Consider the following 6828-nt stretch of genomic DNA (forward strand, 5'->3'; position numbering starts at 1 on the left):
TAAATACAGCTCTTGGGGAACATTACCAAACTATCCTACTGTAATGTCAATGAATACATTTATTAATCATTAAACAAATTAAACATCATCAACATATTAAAAGTGCAATATCATTTTATTTCTTAAAAAAAGAAAGGAAAGATAGATGGAAGGAGGAACAGATAGGGTCAAAAAAGAAGGAAGAAGTTAAGACAGGAAGAGGAAGGAAGGGAGGAGGCCAAGGTATTGTGAAAAGAAGGAAGGGGAAATGAAGGAATGATGGAGGGAGGGAACAGCCAGGGTCAACTGGATCAAAAGAAGAAGGAAGAAGAAGTAAGGGACAAAGGAAAGGAAAGGAAGGAAAGAAGACAAGGATGGAGGAAGTGACAGATGGGTCAATTGTAACCAGAAGAACAGAGGTTAACATTTGGTGTTTTTCAACATGTTGAAAAAAATAGCAAAAATGAAATACAATTTTATGTTTTTTAGAACTTTACAAACAAACATTAGCAATTTTAAAAGAACAGCTATAACTCTGAGGCCAAAAAAAAGAGTGAGAGAATTACACCAATGGTGTCCTGGGCATCTTGTAGCCCCCTCTACCGCTTCGAGTTGGGGCCTGTTTGAAACTGGGTGCCCATTGCAGACTGATCAGGTCATCTGTGGCCTCTTAAATGATTCCGAACTGCTCTACAAACAAAGCAATAAAAAAAAATTTTTTAAATTGCAAGTGTGGTTGCATTTTTTACTTGTGTCACAGAGGATATTATAGAGGCAACATGGTTTCAAAGGACTTGACTCAATGGGCATTGGGCATCGGCCGAAGTAAAGCTCATGTGAGGCTTCAACAGAATACTAACGGTCGCATTTACTGGACGTCACCGCCACTAATCTTTCCACTGATCTCAACCGTTTTTTTTGCTCTAGTGAGCGTGTGCAAACAGATGATGATGATTAAATGAAGACACATGCAGGACAAAACAACATTTCAATAACGTTACCCTTGACTACTCACCTGTAATAAGCCCTGCGTCTCTCTCAACGCTCTCTTCTCTGCTGGCCAGAAGTTGTTTTTATTAGAAACTGATTTCCGGTCCTGTTGCGCTTCCTGGTGGGAGGGGTCATAGAGCTGACGCGTATATCTGCATATCATGTGGCTACTGTCCCCGATCGCCTTTAGTGCAGACTGACATTTTTTTACTCCCATCAATAAATGTTTTGGAATTATTTGCATTTACGCTCAATAAACTTGCAAACTGCCTTATTTAGTCTAGGTTTAAAGATATCTAAAATTTCTAAAAAACATGGTTGGCATAATCTTATGCTTAAAAAAGAAGATAAGATATAAAACATAAATAAAAAAAAAATTAAAAAATAAAGATAACTTTAATGTTTAAACCTGGTCTAAATTAGACGCTGATTAACTCTCTCAACGGTCTAAATGTAAACTACACTGTACATTGATCAATACTGTTAAAATGTTTTAATCCAACATTGGGCCACCATTTATACAATTTACAGTGTGTTTTTGGTCAGTATTCATATTTATTCAGCGTCTGATTTGGTCTAAAATAGAGTTGATATAGATCTCATTAGACGGTCTAAATCGAGTCTAAATCTAAACTACACTGTACACTGATCAAGACTGTTAAAAATGTTTTAACCAGGTGACTCCGGTGGGACGGTGAGCAGCATGGAGCTGAGACAAGAGCTCTGCATGCCAACCTAAAACACTCCGCTAAAACTCAAAACACACGACGACGAAAGTCCTAAATGTGGAATATGAGCGGAGTGCCAACAAAAATAAAAAATAAAAAAACCCGGCATCCAAGGTAAAGTGAAAATAGATCACCTAACGAGGGTGAGCTAACACCTGAAGCCGCACTGGCCCGTTTCAAAGCAGCCTGGACGGCATTCGCAAACATTCAGTTCTGCAAAACGAACGGAGACGGACCTAAAAACATTCAACGAACTCACACAAAAATGAGCAAACGCTTGACAGAACTTTAAGGGAGACAATAGTTTAAAAGTTTGCTAAAACACACGGATATCAGGAACATGATCAGAAAGATATGCGCCGCTCTGACACGCACAAGAGCTGGGAGTCGTGGAGTTACGAGCAAACGGTGCACTGCAGGATAATGCGAGAGCAGAAAATGATAATGGATAATGGACAACTAGGACAACTTAGAATCGACGGTCCCCTGGAATAATTTAAGGGTTATTGCAACATGAGGAAGAACCATCCAAACGACTCGGTCGCAAGTTCATGGCAAATGGCTCCCGTGAGAATTTTCCATAAACTCGACCTGCAGATTCAACACGCTCACCGAGCCTGGCTCCAAAACCAAAAACGGGCCAAACACCCAGATTCTATCCTCATAAAATTCCAGCAGTTTAACGTAAAGGCGATGATATTGAAAAAAGCACGCGGAGAAGAAACCGATCCCCCTTCGGAGGAAACCATCTATTTTTGATCAGATTACTCAGAAAGGACCTGAACAACGCAAAGTTGTATTATATGTCAAAAAGATCCTAAAGAAAGAAGGCATCCGCTTCCAGGACACCTCTCAACAGGATGCAGCATCCCACTGGTCCAAGGGGGTAAAACTATGCAGTGGCAGACGAGCAACCAGAACCGCGGGAGGAGAGGATACGAGATGGAAAACACCGGGGACCAGCACACGGAGGATCCACCAATCGTTAAGAGTACCAACAAGCAGCGGCGACCTGACGACAATGGACACCGACCGGGAGCGGAACGACAGTGACGGCCGACTTTCTGCGGGGGAAAAACACGGCTAGTATTTGTTTCATTTCAGAGTAAACCAAAGAAGTAAAACCAATAACAAAGTTTTTGGCTCACAGGGTTGAAGAGGTTAAAATAACAGCAGTACTACGTTTGTTAATACTGGGTTCTCGCTATGGCCTGTTGCTTCCAGGCTTGGCTACGCAGACTGCCGACTGGGGATATTTTTTTCGTCTACGATTTGTCTGGACTTGACCTCTCACTTCTACGGGGGGGGCCCTTTCTTTGGTGCGCAGGTCTTTCCCCCCTCACGCCACAAGCCCGAGTCACACCCACACCGTTCAGGGTTTGTGACATCTCGTTGTAGAGGTGTCACTTTTTTTGGTCTCTCGTTCACAAACACTGAACAGTTTTCGAAAATTGCTACTACGTTCAGACTGTTAACTGAAGCCTGTGGATGGAAGCTTTACGGAGTTAAGACAACTAAGAAGTATTTTCTTATGGACACCCAAACAGGGAGATAAGTCTTCACTGTGTTGAAAACAGAAAGAGCTAATACTACCATTAAAAAAAACGAAGATTTCCTAAGCCTAGAAAGGTCACACTGAGAACTTACGAGAGACCTCCGTTCAGAGGCCCCTTACAACACTACCCTCCTTATCACCGCGCCTATACTCCCACCCAATCAGCCTGGTCCCAGTCTCGGTCAACCCAGGTCGAAAAGAGGAGTAGCGATATTGATGGTCTAAAGACACCAATTTTGAGTGCCAAAGGAAGAAAAGGACAAGAGGGTAACTCTATATTACTAGTAAAAGGGATGTATGAGCAAACAATAAACCGCTGGTCAATATTGTAACGCCCCCCATGGAGAGATAAGGAATTTTTTCAAATCCTGCGGTTTGACAACCAATTGCATTAGAAATCAGAGGGGTCTTGTAGTACTGTGGGGCGATCTCCATGTGGTGATGGATTATTGACTAAGGATTTCCATTCGTTTTCGGAAATAAGAAACCGAACAAAACCTGGTCAGAAATGCAGGGAGGAGAGGGATTTTTGATGTTGGAGAGATCTAACATCCACGCAGCGAGATTGAGTCATTACTCAAAAACAACCTCCAGAATTGACTATTTTTTCACGCAGAAGAAAATAGAGTTAACATAAAGATTGTTGGTTGGAGTAGCAGATGTGTCTGACCATAATGCCATCGACCTTAAGATTCACTTGGAAATGTAGACAGTCAGATACGATATGGAGATTGAATGTGGGGATATTAAATAATGATCCTCAGTTAGTTGAACAACTTATGGGCGGATATTGAACTTACCTGGATCAAACCCAAATGGCGAAACAGCCCTTGCTATATTGTGAGGCGCTTTACAAAGCTTGTGATGTCTGGTGGAAAATTTGATTGTCATATTACAAGTAATATCAAACGAGATAATCAACAATAAGAGGTTATAAAATGTATATAACCAGAATGGAAGAGCAATGGAACAGAAGCATAAGGGTAAGAGAAAAAAAGGTTAACCAAAGGACCAAACAGAGGAGAGTCTTGGAGCCGAGGAACCGAGCAGGGTGCTGCTTCAGCCCCACGCGTTTGCCTTATATATTAAGCCAGTGGCCCAGATGATTCAGAACAGGACAGTTAATAGAAGGATAGAAATCAATAAACCAAGAACAGTAATAGTTTGTGGGGCGTGAGACATTATGATATTTTAACAATCATCCGCAAACTCATTCTAAAACAGCTACGCAACTTCTTGACATGATTGGTTGTTTTATTCTGTGCGATTAACATACAAAATCCTATAAACTCAAATTCTCATGCTCAAACTGTTCACCAAACAAGAATTAGGGAATCGCAGATACTATGGGAAGCCAAAACTAATCAACAATCCTTGGGAATTACTATAACCAAAGATCTCTCTAAAATATATAGAGTAACTATGAAACACATGGGACAAACCCACAAAGGAGATGATATTGGACAGATGGAAACATTACCATTAGGAATCAACTGACAGGGTAAATGTGGTAAACATGAACTTCTACCACTTGCTATATTGGTTTTATCCTTACCTGTTGATATACGAAATACCCGTTTTTTAAATGGGGATAAGTGCAATTCGCGAGATTTGTATGGGAGGTAAACGCCCAGATATACGTTATGCCACATTGCAATTATCTAAAGACCAAAGGGGGACTTGGCCCCTTCCCACACCTAAAAGCATATTTTCGTGCTGCCACAACTGGTGTTGATGTGGAACGTATCCGATGGAAAAGAACAACAAAAAACCCCCCCAATTGAGAATGTGTCTGCATTAAATACCCTCAAAACAAGTATTTGGGGAAACAGAGAACCCCAATTATAAAAGCTTAAAAGATTAACAGGAATTCCACCCGTGTATCGCTTACTTTGGGAGATATGGTATTCTACAGTGCACCAACTAAACGAAATAGGAAGGAAAGTGTACTTATAAAGTGGATGTGCATTTGATGATAAATCGGTGCCCAGAAACATGATTGCTAGATGTAATCAATGGATAAAAACAAGGAGATACAGCCATACAGCCCTTTCCAAAAAATTGAATATCCTAGAAAACGTTGACTTATTTTCATATGAAAAAAAAAACCATTTTTAGACAAAAGGTTAAACTTTCATAGATTATATATTCAGGGGCACCAATTCAACAATTTCAAGCGGATTTATTTGTTTATTTTCTTACATAATTGGGCTTCAAGCCCTCAAAAATCCACCAAAACAGGAATTCAAAAAATTAGATATTACTTGTGAGAAATCAGTCAAAATTTTGCAGGGATGATATGTTTTAAACTGAGTGTCACACACTACATCATCTACTAAACTCAAAGCACCTGCCCGATTTGACAAACTGGCCGAAGACCATCACTGGCTCCTCTCCATAGGATGGGTTAAGCCACAAAGATTGATAGCTAAGGAGGCGTCCAAGCATAGACAAATGGCAATTTATGTGGAAGAGACAAAAGTGGCAGGAAAGATGCACAGCATAAGAGATGGACGTGCGACTCATGCAGATTTTCAAGGGTCAAGCCAATTCTAGCCTGAGCCAACGTAGGAAGCCGTAGGCCCGGCCTCTGCCTATAACCACCAGAAGCACCAAAAACCTAGTTTATCCCATGCATTGCAGTGCTTGACTGGCCAGCCAACTCTCCCGACTAAACCCCATTGAGAAATCGATGGGGTCTTATCAGAGGAAATGAGGGCCACCGACCCATCAAACAAAGAAGAGCTGCCGCAAGCATGCAAGGAAAGCTGGCTTCCATAACTCCCACGCAATGCCAGCAGGTGATTGCCATCAATGCCCGGGCGCATCGAGGCGTGATTAAGGCAAGAGGGCTTCCCAACCAATAGTATTGAACGTTGACATATCGTTTATTAATATACCATATTTGACTTGATTTGATGTGATCCTAATTCTTTCTTTTTTTCTTCAACTAATACTGCGAAGTAATGGTGATTTCTTAACAGTATTTCTAATTTTTTGAATCCTGTTTCATGTGTTTTTGAGCTGAACCCCAAATATGTAAAAAATAAATCAAAGTAAAATACCTTGAACTTGTTTGCATTGTGAGGCCCTGAATCTATAAATAGGAAGTTTAACGCTTTGTAATGGAATTATGGAAATAGGTCACTTTCTATGATATTCTACTTTTTTGGAAATGGTCTGTATGTAACAACTGTTGAAAAAACGGCAGAAATGAAAAGCTTTTCAAGAATTCAAGAATAGCACATGATTACGAATCTAGGACTTTCAGTATTTACAAATTGGGCGGAGGTATCATAACAAAAGTATCAAACACAGCTGAAGACAAAACTCGCCACCGCTTTGGAATATGCTTGACGCTAAGCTTTTTACAAAGTAGCTTTTATTATGGGTTGTACTTGTCTCAGCCTGTTGATACTTTTGTTATTAAGAGTCCCTCAGTTGTTAAATATTTGAATAAGTCCTGTGATCGTTTCTAGATCATGGTATTCTTTAATTCTTGACAGCTTTCAAGGGTATCGGCGTCTCTTTTTTAAACAGTCTTTATTGTACATACAGACCCTTTCCAAAAAAATT

The sequence above is a fragment of the Larimichthys crocea genome, chromosome XIII (genome assembly GCF_000972845.2).
Source record: "Larimichthys crocea isolate SSNF chromosome XIII, L_crocea_2.0, whole genome shotgun sequence".
Lineage (NCBI taxonomy): Eukaryota > Metazoa > Chordata > Actinopteri > Sciaenidae > Larimichthys > Larimichthys crocea.